The sequence below is a fragment of the Dasypus novemcinctus genome, chromosome 22, assembly GCF_030445035.2.
Source record: "Dasypus novemcinctus isolate mDasNov1 chromosome 22, mDasNov1.1.hap2, whole genome shotgun sequence".
In the NCBI taxonomy this organism is placed as follows: domain Eukaryota; kingdom Metazoa; phylum Chordata; class Mammalia; order Cingulata; family Dasypodidae; genus Dasypus; species Dasypus novemcinctus.
The window spans coordinates 75057454-75078185 of NC_080694.1; the positions used below are offsets into that span (position 1 = coordinate 75057454).

Genomic DNA, 20732 nt, shown 5'->3' on the forward strand with positions numbered 1-20732 from the left:
ATATTATTTTAAGACAAATTTCACCTTCACAGAACACATTCCCTTACTTAATGTTACCACAATACCTTCTACACCTTGCCACATGCATTCAAGTTCCATCTAGCATATGTTCCTTCTGATTTTATGAAAACCAGCCATCTTATTTTAGGACAAAACACACTTTTTTTAAACAAACTCATTATATTTCAGTCAGTACTCCCACAAACTTTTTACCTTCTTTAATATTCATTTAAGTTTTACATCCTTCATTTTATCCTGTGAAGAAAAATAAACTATTCATTTCAATTTAGGCAAGAACTATTCTTTACAAAGAGACTTACAGTAATTTTGTTAATCAAGAGTTACAGTTTTTATCATTGTAGAGATCTTATTAACACTTAAAATTATGTATTAATGTAAGTGCTTATTTAATTTTTGGCCATTTGAATAGAGCTCTTTCAGAAATTTTTATTTATTAATTTATATTACCATCTGGAGTATCAAAATATATACTAACATTGAGCAAATAGACAAACACAAAACAATTACAACACACCACCAGAAACATAAAATTTACAATTTGACTCATAATTCTTACTTTTCTGGTATAGCTGTTTTAAAGTTCTCCATCATTTCACATCTTAGATTTTACTGCTTTTCAGATTTCTTCTGGAATCATGTTGCCTGTAACATGCAAGCTTGTTGTTGAAAACACTTTATTAGTAATGAGCAGCCAGTTCGGATAACTTGAGCAGCATAAATGCAGTTAAACTCTTATTTAGCAGTTTAGACAGACAGTTAACACACCTGTTTTGGATTACTACTCTTTAAGACCACACTAAGACTTGAAGTTCAGGAGTAAGCTATTGATTCAAAATCAAAAATTCCTTTTAACAACTTGATAAAAATTTTGTACTAATTATATTAGTTTGGCTAAATAGGCCCACTCAGAATAAGTATGGAAACAAAACAGAACACCAGTGATGCCATACTTTCCTCTTCTTCCAGGAGCTTAATTTTATTAGCCCCCACTAGCCCACAGCCACATTATCATGTAGGCAGAAAGGGGGGTTTGCATAGTTGTTGCCAGAATTTTTTTTTTATCTTAATCAACACTTTAACAGAGTTTTCTTACAAGCTTGATTTCACTAACAAGGGTCTTATTCAGCACTTTTGCCCGTATGGAACATTGTGTTTTTCAGTTAACCTTTCCATGCACAAGCAGCTCTACATGATTTCCCTCTATTCTAGCCTGCAAGATGCCCTGTTGTAAAGCTGACAACTTTGGCTGAGGTTCTCTGATTTTGGAGGTGGAGGAGGTGTCAGTGGAGGGGAAAGTGACTTTCTAATGTCAGTTAATGGAAAGGCAACCCTTCAGAGGTGGGGCAAGATGGTATCTGAGTGAGTGCACCTTACAGTCTCTCCTGCAAAGACGCAGCCAAATGGGGTTGGACTCTTGCCAGAGTGGGTTCTCTTGGAGGCTTGCAAGGCAGAGGGTGTGTGGACATCGATGTGGAGAGAGAGTGGTGGAGGTGGTACTTGCTAAAGGTAGAATTGTGGTTTACTAGTACGGAAGTTGTGGGCTGGCAGAACTCTTCCCCCTGGGGCTTGTGGCCGCGGTGTTTCCTGAGAACCTTTGGTTGTGCAGTGGTGTTCCTGAGCCCTATTATATCCAGATGTGTGGCCTCCAGATCAGGGCCCCCTGAGCCACCATAGCCCATGTTCCATGGACCTATGTGCCCTGGCTCTGCAGAGTACTGGACTTCCCTTTCCCAAGTCCAGCACTCCCAGAGTTCCAGGATTACCTTAGCCCTCAAGTTTTGGACTGACTCTGTGGGTGGGAGGGATTTGGTGGGGGGTGCAATCGGGGGTCCTGGCTAGTGTGGGTTTGATTTTCTGGTGATTCCCCCCACTTTCTTCTTTTCTTTTTCTCTTTTCTTGTGCTTAGAGGAGCATACCAGCTGGCTTGGGGAGAGTCTGGGAAGAGAGGAGTGGCGAATCTGCTTTCTCAGCCCGATTCACCTAAATACCCTGGGATAGGAAATTTGGCCTGGGAGAAGGTGGAGTCAGAAAATCAACAAGCCCTCTCATAACACACCTAAAGGAAAGGGACTGTAGGAGCTGCTTTCCAGACCTCCAGTAGCATACTTGGGGTTCCTGGTGAGGTGTGGGTGCTCTCTCTATGGAAATTAAAAGTCATTGTTTTCAGTGTGGAGCTGATTCAAGAAGGACCCACGTCAAACTCCTAAAGGACCTCTGCGCCAGCTTTCCTGCAGCTTGTGAGAGAGGGAAGTGAGGAAGGGAAAAAAAGGGGGAATGTCAGATCCTTAAGCGTTTTATTTAACTACAAACAGGATTCCTTGCTTGAAACTTTCCCTAGTATTTGGTTGGTTTTTCTTGTTTTTCCTTCTTCTTTATCCCCCCAAGGCCCTTTTTTCTTTCTTTTTTCTTTCTTGCTCTTTTTCTTTTTCCTGCCTACTTCCCACTCCCTTTTGTCCCTTTTTTCCTCTTTCTTTCCATCTTTGCTTTCTTATTCTTCTTACATTTGGTGGTGCAGGGAGAGCTTCACATTTGCTGTATTTCATCATCCTCCATTGACTCTTCTGTGTGTATTGATTTTGGCCACCAAAACTATTCCCTTTCCTCTACATCTTTCCATCTTCCATCATCGATTATTTCTTTTACATTACACCTCTCTTTGTTAGCCCCCCTATTTTTTTGACTTTTTATTACTAATACCTTTGTTCTGTTTTCTGCCTTATATTCACTCTTCATATTATTGTCCTCTCTTTTCCTTTACCCTCTCTCCTGAACACACAGGCCTTTTAATTCACACTGTATTCCTCCCCATATTCAGATTTTTATGTACTGTACTTTTCTTAGTGTTATAACTCTACATACCTTACATGAGTCTAATATCCATTCTCCAATATTTCACATGGTTCCTTTGTTAATATTTACTATCAATACTACTATTAATCATTTTCTTTTCTTATGCCTTTTACTTTCTATGGCCCTAATATTTTCCTTCAAGTGAACTTAACCAACAACAAGGAAATAGAATACAAAGAGACAAAAAGAAGACTTAACACATATGCAAAAACAACAACGAATTAAACTCCAAACTATACAAAGAAGCTAAGCAACTGACTAAACATGTCATGATAAAATGATGACAGACAGCAACAAAAAACTACAAACCAAACCAATAATTAGGAAAACATGCCCCAATTCAATGAGCAAACTAAAAACCAGGAAGAGGAGCAGAACATCGAACAAGTAATTAAAGATCTCAAAACATATATGAGGGATCAATTTGATGAGGTGAAGGAAGAGATTAAGAATATGAAGAAAACAATTGGAGAGAATACAGAAAAAATTGCAATCATACACAACAATATAACAGATATGATGGTGATGAGCAGCACAATTCAAGAAATCAAAAATACACTCTCAGGAAATAACAGCAGACTTGAACAGGCAGAGGAGAGATTAAGTGATGGGGAAGACAGTACATCCAAAATCAGACAGTAGAGCTGGTTGATAAAAAGATAGAAAAAATCCAGCAGGGGCTTAGGGACCCGAATGACAATGCAAAATGTACAAACATATGTATTCTAGTCATCCCAGAAGTAGAAGAAAAGGGAAAGGATACAGAAGGGGTGTCGCAGGAAATAATGGCTGAAAACTACCCAAAACTATTCAGGAAGAAGGCTGTACATGTCCAGGAAGCACAACGCACCCCAAACAGCATAAATCCCAACAGGTCTACCCCAAGACATATACTTGTCAAGTTATCCAATGCTCAAGGCAAAGAGAAAATACTAAAAGCAGCAAGAGAAAAGAGAACCATCATATACAAAGGAGGCTCCATTAGACTAAGTGCTGATTTCTCATCTGAAGTCATGGAGGCAAGAAGACAGTGGTATGATATAGTCAAGGTACTAAAAGGAAAAAATTTCCAACTGAGAATACTCTATCCAGCAATGTTAGCATTCAAAAATGATGGAGAGTTCAAAATATTCACAGATAAACAAAAACTAAGAGAGCATGCCAACAAATACCCTGCTTCTCAAGAAATACTAAAGGGAGTTCTGCAGGAAGAAAGAAAAAAACAAGAGAGACAGAGTTGGAGGAGATTGTAAGAGGAACTAAAAGACAAAAACAGAAAAAGAAAATCAAACAGAATATGACAAACACAAATTCAAAGAAAATATGGCTAGTATAAGTAATTCCTTGAAGGTAATAACACAGAATGTCAACAGATTAAAGTCACCTGTCAAGAGACTCAAACTGGAAGATTGGATAAGGAAATATAACCCATCCATATGCTGTCTGCAAGAAACACATCTTAGACCCAGCGATTCAAGGAGGTTGAAAGTGAATGGCTGGAAAACAATCTTACAAGCAAACAAAAACCAAAAACAGACAGGAGTAGCTATATTAATACCAGACAAAATAGACTTTAAATGCAAAAGAGTTGTGAGAGACAAAGATGGACACTGTATATTAGTGAAAGGGATAATATTTCAAGAAGAAAGAACAATCATAAACATCTATGCTCCTAACAAGGGTGCCTCCATATATGTGAGGCAAACACTGGGAAAACTAAGTGAAGGAATAGATATTGCTACAATTATAGTGGGGGACATTAATATACCACTATCAACTTTGGACAGAACATCTCAAAAGAGAACCAATAAAGAAACAAAGACTTTGAACAATATATTAGAGGAGCTGGATCTAATAGACATATACAGAACATTACATCCAAATACAGCAGGTATACATTCTTCTCAAGTGCACACGGATCATTCTCCAAGATAGAGCACATGCTAGGCCAGAGAAAAACATCTCAATGAATTAAGAAAGATAGAAGTCATACAAAATAATTTCTACAGCAGTAGAATGAAGGAGGAAATCTGCAAGGGCCAGAGACCCAGATTTGGCACCAAGATTGGAAAGTTAGACAACACACTCTTAGAAAAACAGTAGGTCAAGAAGGAAATCTCAAAAGAAATTAATAACTACCTTGAAACTAATAAAAATGATAACAAAACATATGCAATCTTATGGGATGTAGCAAAAACAGTACTGAGAGGAAAATTTATAACCATAAATTCATATAACAAAAAAGAAGAAAGAGCTAAAGTTGAAGAACTAAATGCACACTTGGAGGAATTAGTTTTAAAAAAAACAACAAACTAACCTCAAAGGAAGAAGAAATAAAGAGAGAACAAAGATCAGAGCAGAACTAAATGAAATAGAAATTAAGAAAGCACTTGAAAAGATAAACAAAACCAAGAGCTGGTTCTTTGAGAAAATAAATAAAATTGACAAACCTTTAGCTAGATTAACAAAGAATACAAGAGAGAAGATGCAAATACACAAAATAAGAAATGAGAAAGGAGATATCACTACTGATACCACAGAAATGAAGACTATCATATGAGGATACTTTGCAAAATTATATTCCAACAAAAACAACAATTTAGAGGAAATGGACAAATTCCTAGAAATACATAAGCAGCCTACATTGAAAAAAGAAAACGTTGATGATCTCAACAAACAAATAACAAGTAAAGAGATAGAATCAGTCATTAAATCCCTCCCAACCAAAAAGAGCCCTGGGCCATATGGCTTCAAAGGTGAATTCTACAAAACATTCTGGAAAGAACACCAGTCTTGCTTAAACTCTTCCAAAATTGAAACAGAAGGAACATTGCCTAACTCATTCTATGATGCCAACATTACTCTAATACCAAAGCCAAACAAAGACACCACAAGATAGGAAAATTACAGACCAATCTCTCTAATGAACCTTGATGCGAAAATCCTCAATAAAATACTAATTGTATTCAACACCACATTAAACAAATTATACACCATGACCAAGTGGGGTTCATTCCTGGTATGAAAGGATGGTTCAACATAAGAAAACCAATCAATATAATACAGCACATATGCAGATTGAAGGGGAAAAATCACATGATCATATCTATAGATACAGAAAAAACATTTGACAAAATACAGCGCCTTTTCTTGATAAAAACACTGCAAAAGATCAGAATAGAAGGAAACTTTCTGAATTATATTTGAAAAACTCATAGCTAACATAATTTACAATGTTGAAATCCTAAAATATTTCCCTCTAAGATCGGGAACAAGACAAGGATGCCCACTATCGCCCCTCCTATTTAACAGTCTTAAAGGTACTGGCTCAAGGACTGAGGCAAGAATCAGACATAAAAGACATCCAAATTGGAAAGGAAGAATTCAAAATTTCACTAATTGCAGATGATATGATCCTATACATAGGAAACCCTGAGAAGTCTACAACAAACCTTCTAGAATTTATAAATGAGTTCAGTAAAGTCACAGGTTACAAGATAAATGCACAAAAATCAGTAGCATTTCTGTACACCAATAATGAGCAATCTGAGGAAGAAATCAGGAATCAAATACCATTCACACACAAAAAAATCAAATACCTAGGAATAAATTTAACAAAAGATGTAAAAGTCTTATACACAGAAAACTACACAACACTGGTCAAGGAAATCAAAGATCTACATAAATGGAAGACTATCCCCTGTTCATGGATAGGAAGACTAAATATTAAGATGTCTAGTGCTCACTTCAGCAGCACATATACTAAAATTGGAACGATACAGAGAAGATTAGCATGACCCCTGCACAAGGATGACATGCAAATTCATGAAACGTTCCATATTTTTAAAATAAAACTATATTTAAAACAAAGAAAGATGTCTATTCTACCAAAACTGATCTACAGATTCAATGCAATCTCAATAAAAATCAACACAGCATTCTTTAATGAACTAGAGAAACTAACTGAAATTTATTTGGAAAGGAAAGAGGCCGCAAATAGCCAAAGAGATATTGAAAAAGAAAAATGAAATTGGAGGAATCACACTACCTGACTTCAAAACATGCAAGGCTACAGTAGTGAAAACAGCATGGTATTGGCACAAGGAGAGACATATTGACCAATGGAACCGAATTAAGAGTTCTGATATAGATCCTCATATATACAGCCATATGGTATTTGACAAGGCCACCAAACCCTATCAATGGGGAGAGAATGGCCTCTTCAACAAATGGTGACTGGAGAACTGGATATCCATCTGTAAAAGAATGAAAGAGTATTGCCAACTTGCACCTTATACAAAAATCAATTCAAGATGAATCAAAGACCTAAATATAAGACCCAAGGCCATAAAGACCTTGGAAAGCAAAGTAGGGAAGCATCAACAGGACCTTGTAATAGGAATCAGTTTTATGGACTTCACACCAAAAGCATGAGCAGCAAAAGAACAAATAGATAAATGGGACTTCCTCAAAATTAAAGCCTCCCGCACCACAAAGGAGTTTGTTAGGAATGTGAAAAGAGAGCCTACACAATGTGAGAAAATGTTTGGTAACCATATGTCTGATAAAAGACATATCTTGCATATATAAAGAACTCCTATATCTTGAAAATAAAAAGATAAACAGCCCATTTTAAAAATGGGAAAAAGATTAGAACAGACACTTCTCCAAAGATGATATACAAATGTCTAAAAAACACATGAAAAAATGCTCAAAATCCTTAGCTATTAGGGAAATGCAAATCAAAACAAGAATGAGATACCCTCTTACTCCCACAAGACTGGCAGCTATCAAAAAATCAGAAGACTACAATTGCTGGAGAGGATATGGAGGAATAGTAACATTCATTCACTGCTGGTCAGAATGCAGAAGGATCCAGCCATTCTGGAAGACAGTTTGGCAGTTTCTCAAAAAACTAGCTATAGATTTGCCATATGACCCAGCAATTCCACTGCTGGGTATATACCCAGAAGATCTGAAAACAAGGACACAAACTGACATATTTACACCAGTGTTCATAGCAGCACTGTTCACTATTGCCAAAAGTTGGAATCAACCCAAATGCCCATCAACAGATGAATGGATAAATAAAATGTGGTGTATACATACAATGGAGTACTACTCAGCTATAAGAACCAATACAGTGCAAACATGTGATAACATGGATGAATATTGAGAACCTTATGTTGAGTGAAGCAACCCAGGCATTGAAAGACAAGTACTACATGACCTCAGTGATATGAAATAAGTAAACCAAGCTGTCTCAAAGAGCTAGAGACTGGATGATAAACTTTAAGGTAATTGGAGGGTAGAGGAAGGTTGTGAGCTGACAGCTACTTGGGTGAAATCTATGATAAGCTGGAGGTACATATTTGTACAGGGAAGGGAAAGTTGGGGGCATAGGGCTAACTTTGGATGGGGCTGTGTGGGCTTTAGGGATGTTAGGGATGGGAGGATGGGTCAGATTGCCCAAGAAATTGGGAAGAGCGTGAGGGGAACATTTGGTCATAGGAGATTGTCAAGTATGTGGTTGAAATTGTGGTGCAGAGAAAACTCTTACATATGGAAGATTGCATGTTTGGGATGCTTAAGGGGGGCATCTGACACAGGGAAAGCTTCTGGGGAGTGTGTGAGTTCTCATTTTGTCATAGTGGATTATATCATTGGGTGGAGAACCATACAATGTGAGTGAAGGTATACCCACATCCTGGGGAGGACTGATGTTCTCAAACAGAGGGAATTGTATCTCTTGAGAGAATCACTGGCTCCCAATGGGTTAGAACAGTCAAGTATGTCAAGCCCTCAACATTTTAGCAAGTACCTCTGAATATGATCCCTCAAGTAATGAAGATTGATTGTCATGGTGGGTCCTGAGGGGAGGGGGAAAGGGGTGTTGAATACATGGAATCAGGGTAACTGTGGGGCAATGGAAGTATTCCACAGGATCATGCCATGATGGATATAGTTCATGTTAAATTACACCAAAAATGTATAAAAGTCTGTAGGCTACAATGTAAACTGTAATGTAAAACATAAGATAAGTAAAAATTTAGAAAATTGTATAGTCTAAAATATAAACCATGATGTAAACCCAAATGAAACCATGTGTGAAAGCTATCGTTTCAATATCTGTACATTAGCTGCAGCAAATATAATATGAACATGTAAAAGGATCACTGTTGGGGAAGGGACAAAGGGTTTGATGTTGGATATGTGGGAGTACCATATATTGTATATGTGAATTACTGTGACCTAAAACTTATGTCAAGAGAAACTTAATAATCAGGAAATGAAAGAAAGAAAGAAAGAAAGGAGGAAGACACTGAGGAAGAAATGGAAGAAATTGCCTTGCCACTGTACATACAGGGCAACAGCTGTAGCAGCAATGAAAGGCAAAATGTCAAAAACAAAGCTTTTTTTTATTTTTCATTTGTTCGATACCCTGATTTATTTTTCCTTTATTTAATTTTTCTAAATTTCTATGTATTCTATATCTAGCCTTTAAACCCATCAATATATTCCATTTTTCTATTAATAGAAACCTCAGTTTCCTTTTTGAAGTTGTTTTGGACTACAGAGAGTTTCAACTATGGTGAGGGAGGAGCACTTGTGTGGGGTGTCATTAGTGGGGGGCACATGGTTGGGAGGGAGTTCTCCAGGGCATGTATACAGGGTACATAGAAAGGTTTGGATATTTTCATAGTGGTTTCAGTTGGAAATGACAGATGAGAGAGTGCTGAATTCCTGACCAGGGGAGCTCTATCACATTCCCCAATGGAAAAACAGCTACAATCCCCCAAGTGCAATGGCAAAGACCAATAAAGATAGATGATCCAATGATGAGCCCTTGATACTAACAGTTCTGATTATGAATCTGTGTGCCTGAAATATGAACTAGGCCTATAGCTGTGGGGTGCCTAACAGTTACCTCCTGAGAGCCTCCATGTTGCTCAAATGTGGCCACTCTCTAAGCCAAACTCAGCATGTAGATGCATTGCCTTCCCCCAAGTATGGGACATGACTCCCAGGAATGAGCCTCCCTGGCACCAAGGGATTACTACCAAGTACCAGCTGATGATGTAACTACAAAAAGACCATGAACAAAGAGGTCAACTCAGACCAGCAGAATATTGTAGCCTACAGGTGATGTCAAGTGTTAAAAACTGCATTTTGACCTTCAGTAAAAGGGGGAAATGGAAAGGACAAATGAGTTTATATGGCTATGAGTCTCCAAAAAAGAACTGGGAGGTCATCAGGGTGTGATGCTTATACATAACTCAGCAGGGTACCAGGGACAGCCAAGGTAGATGGAAACCCAGGTGCTGGTTCTCCTGAGAGCTGCAGTGACCCACAGGTTCTATGGTCAAGGCAGATGGCTCTGGAGTTCAGGGCCATGTCAGTTGGCTTTACTTTGGAGGTTGTGTTTCTGAGTGCGATGGAGTTGGACTCAGATATAACCTTTCTACACATGCCTCTTCTGTTACTTTTACTGGACCTGTGGTTGGCATTTGGGTTGGTGTATACTCAGGAGACCTGAATCTCTGATCTGTCCATGTGACAGACAGGCCCTGGGATTCAGCAGACTTGCAGCTCCTACCTTCTGGTTTCTTGGACTTACCCTGGCCAGCTGACAGGGAAGTGAAGAGGGTCAACCACCACACTGGGGAGCCAAGAGTGCCTACAGCTGCAAGCAGGAGAATTGCATCCATCCTCTTGATATAGAGGGGGACTGGACATAGTCATCCAAGGTCCACAAGATGGAGGAATAGAGTATAGATTAGAATGGACTTAATGGTGTTCTACTGGGGAACTACTGTGATTAGTAAGGGAAGAAATTGTAGTAGTGATGTGGAGAAGGTGGCCATGGTGGCTGCTGATGGTCGGGAGAGGGAAGAAGAGATATGGTGTGGGGGCATTTTCAGGATTTGGAGTTGTCCTAGGTGGTGCTGCAGGGATGGGTGCTGGACATTATGTGTCCTGTCATGGCCCACTGGGTGGACTGGGGGGCAGTGTGGACTACAATGTGGACCACTGTCCATGTGCTGCAGTTGTTTTCCAGAATGTATTTGCCAGGTGCAGTGGATGTGCCACAATGATGGAGGAGTTTGTTGATGTGGGAGGGGTGGTTTGGGTTCGGTGTGGGGTATATGGGGAACTCATATTTTTTAATGTAACATTTAAAAGAAAAAAAATTTTTTTTAAATCCATTAATGAAGGAGCTGAAGGCAAAACTTTGAATTTAGTATCAAAACCTTTAACAATAGTCCAAGTGGTTCAAATAGTAAAAGGGATCAAACCACCTTGTACATATAATTTCTTAGCTTTTTTTCCTACTCTTTCCTAATCTCCTAATTCTAAACTTCCTGTTTCTGGGAACTATGAGCAATATTTTTCTATAATCTGTAAATTCTAAAATATGAGACTCAATGGCCTCTCTTCCTATCGCCTTGAGGACTTATTTTAGGAGACAGACATACAGGTGAACTGTCTCCATTTCCCATTGAAACCCTGCTGAAATAACTGAGAGTGTCCTTACTGAGGATTGGGAAGGCCTCCTCAACCACTCGGGGCTCTGTGTCCTGACAACACCTTTAGTTTTGCTCAAAGCGATCCTTCTTCCCCTAGAGTTCCTGTTCGGGTGCCAGTTTCTGAGACCAGCTCAGCAACAGGTTTGCATGAATGGAAGGCAATGCAGAACAAGCAAATAAAAGGACAGAAAGAAAGACACAAGAAAGAAAATAAAGATGGGACCAGGGGACTCACAGCTTCTGGAACCGAGAGCCTCAACCCTAGTTTCCACATCGTATTTATTAGAAATTACAAAGCAGTAGTTATCTATGTTTACTTTCAAGGCTGCTTGTTACTAAAGCTGCAACACCTGCAATGCTAGGGAACAAGCCATACAAAGTTCAAATGCTTCCTCATGCAAACAATTTTCATGCTGACTAGACAGCATTCCATCTAGTCAAGGCCAGTGTTCCTAAGCCCACACTTTTTATCTGTGTTATGGAAACATTTCAACTTCAAGCCACATTCAAATTCAAGCTATTTTCCCACAATGATTGTGTTTGTGTTGTTATAGGTATGATTTTTCACTAGATAGAGGCCCACAGAGAAGCAAACAAAAATGTTAAACTTCCATCCTAGGGAAGCCCTGCTACTTTCTCAAATAAAATGGCAAAAATCCCTGGAATATATAAGAAAAGAAAATGGGCCTATGTGCCTATGTGCCAAGTCCTTGATCTTTTGTTGTTGTTGTTTTTCGGGTAGTGAAGGCTGGGGATAGAACTCAGGAACTCATGTGTGTGCAGTAAGTCCTCAACCATTGAGCCACATTGGCTCCCCTGAGTTGGATTTTTTTATTATTATTATCATTATTTCTTTTTAGGAAGCACCAGAAACTGAACCCTGGACCTCCCATGGGGGAAGCAGGCACTCAACTGTTTGAGCCACTCCACTCCGAACCATCAGGCTAGGCTTGTACATACGAACCTTATTCCTGTAAAAAGGAAACATTGCCTAATTATAATTAATGCCTAAGAGTTACCTCTAGAAAACCTCCCTGTTACTCAGCTATGAGCTCTCTAAGCCAAACTCTGTAAATCAACTCACTATCTTCCCCCTGACATGGGACATGACTCCAGAGAATGAGCCTCCCTGGAACTGAGGGGTTTTTACCAAGCATTAATTAGTGATGCATTTGGGAAAAGAACTTGACCAAAAGGGGAAACACTAAATATAAGAGTTTTTATGGCTATGAGATTTCAAAGTGAGTCAGGAGATAGTTCTGGAGGATACACTTATCCAGATCTCAGACAGATTTCACTGATTGCACAGTGTACAAAGTCTCAACAAGAGCACTCCTGAGGACTTTTGGGACAGCTGGATAGCAGAGGCAAGGTACACAGCTTGATGAAGTTAACACTTCTTTGGTGGGCTCTACTTGGAATATATATGAAAACCTATTTCCCAATATCACATAGTTACATTCATTTATACTTCCCCTAACCATGATTCTTCTATTCCCTTTATTTGAACCTATAATTTTCCCTGTAACAGTTAAGCATATTTTTCAGACACTCAAATCTTTGGACTATTCAAATGTTGATTCAACCCTGAATCACAGCAGAGCAGAGGACATCTCCTATTGTCCAGTTTTCAGGCTTGCCCTGCACAGCGAACAAAACGATGATGGACAGGACCCATCCCCCAAAATGGAGAATGCGTGCAGCTGTGGACAGGACACTTCCCTCCATCTGCCTTATTGGCCTCTGAGCCTGGTGTTGTTGGAGCCCATGTCCAGAGTCCCTCGGGATAGGGGAATGAATAATCATAGGGGGGTGGCCATGGGCCAAGTAGATTAGTCATTATTGTGGATGTCACCTTGTGTTGGAAGGAGAACGTGTGTCATTGATATAAAGACAGGAGTGCCAGGGGCCAGAAGGAAGGGTGATGAATGGGTGGAATAGGGCACTTCTGGGATGGGGAGATTCTTCAGTTTAATCCTGCAATGATGGACATATGACATTACAACTTTCTCAAGGCCTATGGAACTGTACGGTGCAAAGTGCAAACCAAAATGTAAACTGTAGACCATGGTTAGTAGCAGTGCTTCATTATTGGTTCCTCCACCATAACAAATGTGCCACCATCATCTAAGATGTCAATAATAGGGACAACTGGGTGTGAGGGTGCTGGGGAGGCCTATATGGGAATTCCCTATATTTGTAGTGTATTTTCAGTGTAATTTTTATGTAAAGGTGAATCTTAAACTTTTCTAAAAATAGAGTTTAAAAGGCAGTTTTTTCTGGTGAATCAAGTTAGAAAGCTACTCATAATTCCCACCTCTACCCACATACCTTGTATAGCCATTCAGTGCACTTTTGCATGTTAAAGGCTCTGAGAAAGTCCTTCAGCCTACAAGCCTTTAAACTTTCCAAATGTACTTGGCTGTAGGACTTTTTTCTTCCCTGTAACACATTTTACATCCCATGGCACTGGTGCTGCACCAGGGACCTGCTGGACTTCCTCACTTCACAAGCTCAGAGCCCTCTTGACATAAAGAGTCCCCTGGAGGGCTGTCCTCCTTTAACTATTAAATGCTCTTAGCAGACCCCAGTGCTGAGGGCTTGTCCTGGGCATCTCCCACCTCCCCTGAGTTGAGCGACACCACGTGCCTGTGTGCTGAGGTGACCCAGGAGTGGTCACAAGTCCCCAGGAGCAGGGCAGGTGGCCAGGACCCAGCTATGCTAGGTTGTGCCAGTCATTGCTCAGACTTTGGGGTTCCATAGACCCTTCTGAGCCCACTCACCTGTTTTGTGAAGGGGGAGTCATGGCAGGGCAGAGGCCAAACCTCAGAATCCCCTGACCAGGGCTCGTTCCTTCATCTCATGAGACGCCCCTCCCTGGGCCTAAATGCTTTCTATTGAGCAAGAAAACTGGGTTGTCTCCACGGCCTTCCCAGCACTCTGATTCTGCTCCCACTGCCTCACCCCAGCTCCTGCGGGCCTGAGTCACCACAACTCCTCAAGTCCCATGACAGGGTTCTGCAAGGGAAACTAGCTTTCCATCCCTCTGCTAGAGCGGCTGATGAAAATGAGTTGGTGAGCTTCACCAAAGGAAAAGGGCACAACTGGTATGGTGTGACCTAAAATACAGGCCCATGGCACCCTTGAAATTCACTTTGGGTGTACTGTTCCCAGAAGAGGCACATCCAGGAACATTCCTCTGAGAGCGCGTCTACAGGCACTGGTTCCTAATATTGCTCCTTCTCACACCGGCAACTATGTAGCAAGCTTGGGCTGAGTAGCAGCAGGGGTTCATTTCCTTGACGATACTTCAGAATTTCCTATGTAACCCCAAGAAGGCTAGTTAGTCAGAGTTTAGCTATTTATTCTCATTTTCCTTGAATAATTCTGGATTGAGAGAGCAGTTCTCCTAGAGAGAGTTCCTGTACCCTGTCACCCACCTTCCCTGCTGTTAGCCCCTCACACCCCACAGTACATTTGTCAATGCTGAGACATAAACACTGGTCCTTGACTGTGAGCTACTTGCAGACTTACCTGCAGATCTACTGCAGACTCACCTCCCGACCTGCCTGCAATCCTGCTTGCAGACCCACCTGCCAACCTGTCTATAGACCCTCCTGCTGACCTGCCTGCAAACCAGTCTGCAGACTCACCTGCCCAACTACCTGCAGATGCACCAGGAGACCTGCTGCAAACCCACCTGCAGATCCACCCTCAGACTTTCCTATAGACCTATGGCAGACCTACCTTACTGCAGACCCACCTGCAGACCTACTGCAGACCTACCTGCTGAACCACCTGCAGACTCACCTACAGACCCACCTGCAGACCCTATTCTCATGTCTCCAGGTTTTCTGCCACTGCCTACTTCTGTCCCAGGACCCAGTCCAGGCACCACATTGTATTTACTCCTCAGCCTCCTCAGTCGAGGGCTTTGTTTTGGTTCAAAGTAGAGGCCATGCTCCAGTGCATGACAGGTGGATGAAACACTGTGCCCTGTGCCTCCAGGCTCTGGGTCCATGTGTCCATTCTGCCCTCACTGGACATGTTCTGGGCTGCTCCCTCCACTCTCCAGTGCCCACACTGCCCATCCATGGCTGGACACACTGCCTTAGAAGGGTACAATGAGACCATGTCTGGACAGGCAATTTGGAGGCTTAAAACCCTCCCCCATCACTGGTCCCTGATATCAGGATCCTGTTGCAGTGACAATGATCATGAAATAGCCTTGGCCCCTGTGCCTAAAGCGGGGCAGCCTGGAGCCTCAGCTGCCTGGATGAGGCGCCACTTCAGCCTCAGATGTTTCCACAGCCCCTTCTCTTCCCAGAGAGACAGAAACTTCAATTACTCTCTTCTGTTCCACACATCCTTCAAGACCCCCAATGAGGGCTAGAGGTGACTCTCCAAAGCCAGCATCAAGAGGAGAGAAGAGGTAGAGCTGGGCAGAAAAGACACAGGGAGTTGGACTTGCTGGGGCCAGGATTTTACACCATCTCACCTAACACCCATGGTGCCATGCAGGGAAGGTGTCAGAGCACATTTCATATGTGAGAAAAGGAAACAGAGAAGTGAGACCCTGCCCCAAACCACAGGGCAAGCACATGGCAAGCAGCCTCAGGGCTGACCTCCTGTGGGTACCAAGCCCCAGTTCTCTCCCTGATGACTCAGGACTCAAACCCCAAGAAGGGAGGGCCCTAAAAACAACAAAACCCTCTCCAGTGCCAAGCCAAAATGGTCCATTCTAAGGTGGGGAGACTGAGACCTGGAGGGGACACACACTTGCCAGTGGCCTCGTGCCAGGGCCTGGTGGATGTGCTGGACCCTGAGCCTCTGGAGGACCCAGGCCCTCTCCTCAAGCTCCACTCAGAGACCTCTGATGAGTGCTGCCCTTGACCAGCAGTGCGCCCTCAGGCAAGTCAATCAGCACAATTGTTAAAAGCTGCCAGTGGAGGGCGGGGCAAGATGGTGGCTGAGTGAGCGCACCTGAGATTCTCTCCTGCAAAGAAGCGGCTGGGCAGCATTGGAGGTTCTTCGGGACCAGGCTGCTTCAGGATTTTTGCAGGGCAGGAGGTGTCTGGACATCGATTTGGTGGGAAGGTAACAGAGAAAATTCATGTATAAGATATAATTGAGAATCTATTCCACGGAGGTGGGAGCTGCGTGTGGGATGCTCCATCCTGGGGTGGGTGAAGCCGTGGCACCAGCTCTGTGGTGGCGATTTCTGGAGGCTTTGTGGTACTGGGGAATTCATAAGCCCTGAGCAGGCTATTGGGGGGCTAACAGGACAGGAGGCCTTCGCAGACGGATTTGATGAGACAGACGGGAGTTTTATTGCGAAGCGGGGAATTTTTGATTGCAGACACAAATAATAGTGCTTCTGCCTAGAGCCCCACCTCCCCAAGGCCGGCGGCTGACCTGCAGTGGCCTTAAATTGGTAGCAATAAAGAGACCTCACCAGGAGGCTGTTTCAGGGACTGGCAGGGTGGGAGACGTCTGGAAGCCAATTAGGGGAATATTTTGCAAGGCGTGGGAATTGCAGTTTTGGACTCTGTTATTGGCATTTCTGGCTGGAGCCCCACCCCTGGGCCTGGCTACTGATCTGTGTCATTAAATTGGCTGCAGTGTAGAGGCGCCCCCAGGTGGCCGTTCCAGGGCCTTACAGGGTGGGAGGTATCCTGAAGCCGAATTGGTGATACATCCACAGAATAGACCCAAGTGAGTGAGTGAATTGCGGGGTTCAGACACATAGGATAGAGTCTGTGGATGTGACCTCTCCCATAGGGCTGGCACCCAGCTGCGGGGATCCCTGAAGTCTGTGTTGCACTGCAGTGCTCCCAGGCTCCCTGTTAACCAGATTTGAGGTTGACAGGTCTGAGTCCCCTAAACCCTGGTGGCCCACACCCCAGGGACAGACACCTCTTGAGTCTTCAATATCTCAGACTTTCCATCCCTGAATCCATCATGCCCTGAGGTCCATCTGAGGTCCTTGAATGTCCTAGACCTCAATGTTTGCATTTTTTCTTTTTTGTTTTGTTTTGTTTTTATTTTTATTTTATTTTGTATTTTTTAATGTCCTAATTGCTAACATTGCATTATCTCCTAGTCTTTTCTCCCAGCATATCCCCCAAAGTCTTTTTTTTCTTTCAGTTATTTAGGGGTGTTTTTTTATTGTTGCTGTTGTGGTTGTTCTATATATTTTTTTCTTTTACCTACTTGTTCCCCTCCCTTTACCCACCCCCTTTTTCTTTCTTCCTTTCTTCTCTTTTTTTTTCTCTCTCTCTCTTGTCCCTCATTTTCTTCTTATTTTATTTTATCTTAATTACACAATAGGTGCTGCAGGGAACCCCTCACATTTGCTGGGTTTCCTCATCCTCCGCTGCCTCATTTCTGTGTGAATTGATTTTGGCTACCTACAGTATCCCCTTTCCCCTACATCTTGATATCCCCCACCATCTACTGTCTCTCCTATATTCCACCTCCCTTTCTTTGAGCCCCAAAGTGTCTAACTCTTAATTTCTAATACCTTTGTTTTGTTTTCTGTCTTTTACCCACTCTTGAAACTATTGCCTTTCTTTTCTCTTTCCCTCTCTCACAAAAACACCAGCTTTTTAATTCATACCATATTCCTCCCATTTTCAGTCAACTACCTCATTATAGGTACTCTACCTACTGCTATAACTCTACACAACTTACATGAAACTAATATCCATCCTCCCAGATCTCATATTGTTGCTCTGTTAACATTTATCACCAATATTACTTTACACTTTTTCCTTGCTTACACAATTGCCTTTCCCTGGCCCTAATACTTTCATTTAAAGTGAACTCAACCAGCAATAAGAAATTAGAATAAGAAGAACAAAGTGACAAAGAGAAGATATAACACTTATGCAAAAACAACAGCTATTTAATCCCCAAGACTAGACAAAGAAGCTAAGGAAGTGATTAAACCCGTCAAGATAAAATGATGACCAGACAGCAACAAAAATCTACAAACCAAACCAGTAATCAGGAAAACATGGCTGAATCCAATGAATGAACTAAAAACCAGGAAGGGGAGCAGAACTTTGCATGAGTAATTAAAGATCTCAGAACATTTATCACCAACAAATTTAATGAAGTAAAGGAAGAGGTTAACAACATGAAGACAACACTTGGAGGGGAAAATGCAGACATACGCAAAAAGATAACAGATATGATGGGAATGAACACCACAGTTCAAGAAATCAAAAATACACTTGCAGCAAATATCAGCAGACTAGAAAAGGCAGAGCAGAGAATTAGTGATGTGGAAGACAGTACATCGGAAATCAAACAGGTAGTAGAATTGATCGATAAAAAGATAGAAAAAATCCAGCTAGGAGTACGGGACCTGAATGACAATACAAAATGCTCACACATATGTATTATAGGCATCCCAGAAGGAGAAGAGAAGGGAAAGGTGTCAGAAGGAGTGTTGCAGGAAATAATGGCTGAAAAATTCCCAAATCTACTGAAAGAGACAGATGTACATATCCAGGAAGCACAGTGCACCCCAACTGTCATAAACCCCAACAGGCCCACCCCAAGACATATACTTGTCAAATTATCCAACGCTCAAGACAAAGAGAAAATTCTAAAAGCAGCAAGAGAAAAGAAAACAATCATATACAAGGGAAGCTCCATAAGATTAAATGCTGATTTCTCATCTGAAACCATGGAGGCAAGAAGGCAGTGGTATGATATAGTCAAGGTACTAAAAGAAAAAAATTTCCAACCAAGAATACTCTATCCAGTTAAACTAGCATTCAAAAATGATGGAGAGTTCAAAATATTCACAGATAAACAGAAACTGAAAGAGTATGCCATCAAGAGACCTCCCCTTCAAGAAATTCTAAAGGGAGTTCTGCAGGAAGAAAGGAAAAAACAGGACAGGCAGAGTTGGAGAAGAGTGTAAGAGCAACAAAAAGACAAAAAAAGAAGGGAAAAAAACAAAAAAACAAAATATGACAAACACAAGTCCAATCAAAATATGGCTAACACAAATAATTCCTTGAAAGTAATAACACTGAATGTCAATGGATTAAACTCACCTATCAAAAGATTCAGACTGGGACATTGGATGAGGAAATATGACCCATCTATATGCTGTCTACAAGAGACACATCTTAGACCCAGAGACTCATGGAGGCTGAAAGTGAATGGTTGGAAAACAATCATACAAGCAAACAATGACCAAAAATAGGCAGGAGTAGCTCTATTAATATCAGACAAAATATACTTTAAATGCAAAACAATTGTGAGAGACAAAGAAGGACACTACATATTAGTGAAAGGGACAATCTGTCAAGAAGATCGAACAATCATAAATATTTATGCTCCTAACAAGGGCAGCTCTAAATATGTGAGGCAAACGCTGGAAAAACTAAGTGAAAGAATAGATGCATCTACAATTATAGTGGGGGATTTTAATACACCACTATCAACTCTGGACAGAACATCTCAAAAGAGAATCACTAAAGAAACAAAACATTTGAACAGTATATTAGAGGAGCTGGAACTAATAGACATATATAGATCATTACTCCCAAACACAGCAGGATATACATTTTTCTCAAGGACACATGGGATCATTCTCCAAGATAGACCATATGCTAGGCCACAAAGAAAGGCTTAATGAATTCAGAAAGATCGAAATCATACAAAATAATATCTCTGACCACAGTGGAGTCAAGCTGGAAATTTGCAAGGGACAGAGGTCCAGATTTCACACCAAGATTTAGAAATTAAACAGCACACTCTTAGAAAAACAGTGGGTCAAAGAGGAAATCTCAAAAGAAATCAAAGACTACCTTGAAACAAATGATAATGATAACACAACATACCAATATTTATGGGATGCAGCAAAAGCAGTACTGAGAGGGAAATTTATAGCCATAAATTCATATATCAAAAAAGAAGAAAGAGCAAAAATTGAAGAACTAACTGCACATTTGGAGGAATTAGAAAAAAAACAACAAAGTAATCCAACAGGAAGAAGAAGGAAGGAAATAAGAAGATAAGAGCAGAACTAAATGAAATAGAAAATAAGAAAGCACTTGAAAAGATAAACAAGACCAAGAGCTGGTTTTTTGAGAAGATCAACAAAATTGACAAACCTTTAGCAAGACTAACAAAGAAAAAAAGAGAGAAGATGCAAATACACAAAATAAGAAATGAGAAAGGCGATATCACCACTGACCCCACAGAAATAAAGACTATCATAAGAGGATACTTTGAAAAGCTATATTCCAACAAAAATGACAATTCAGAGGAAACGGACAAATTCCTAGAAACACATAAGCAGCCTATATT

At 41.1% G+C, this 20732-nt stretch overlaps 1 protein-coding gene and 1 non-coding gene across 2 annotated transcripts in view; both read left to right on the top strand.

Annotated features, from left to right (window-relative positions):
- The window catches only part of LOC101442557 (saoe class I histocompatibility antigen, A alpha chain-like), a 1048500-nt gene that overhangs the window by 722209 nt on the left and 305559 nt on the right, over positions 1 to 20732 (top strand). The gene's annotated exons all lie outside the window — the stretch shown is intronic.
- LOC111764084 (U6 spliceosomal RNA) lies at positions 6610 to 6716 on the top strand. The gene has a single exon (XR_002796782.2). It is a non-coding gene; the product is annotated as a U6 spliceosomal RNA (small nuclear RNA).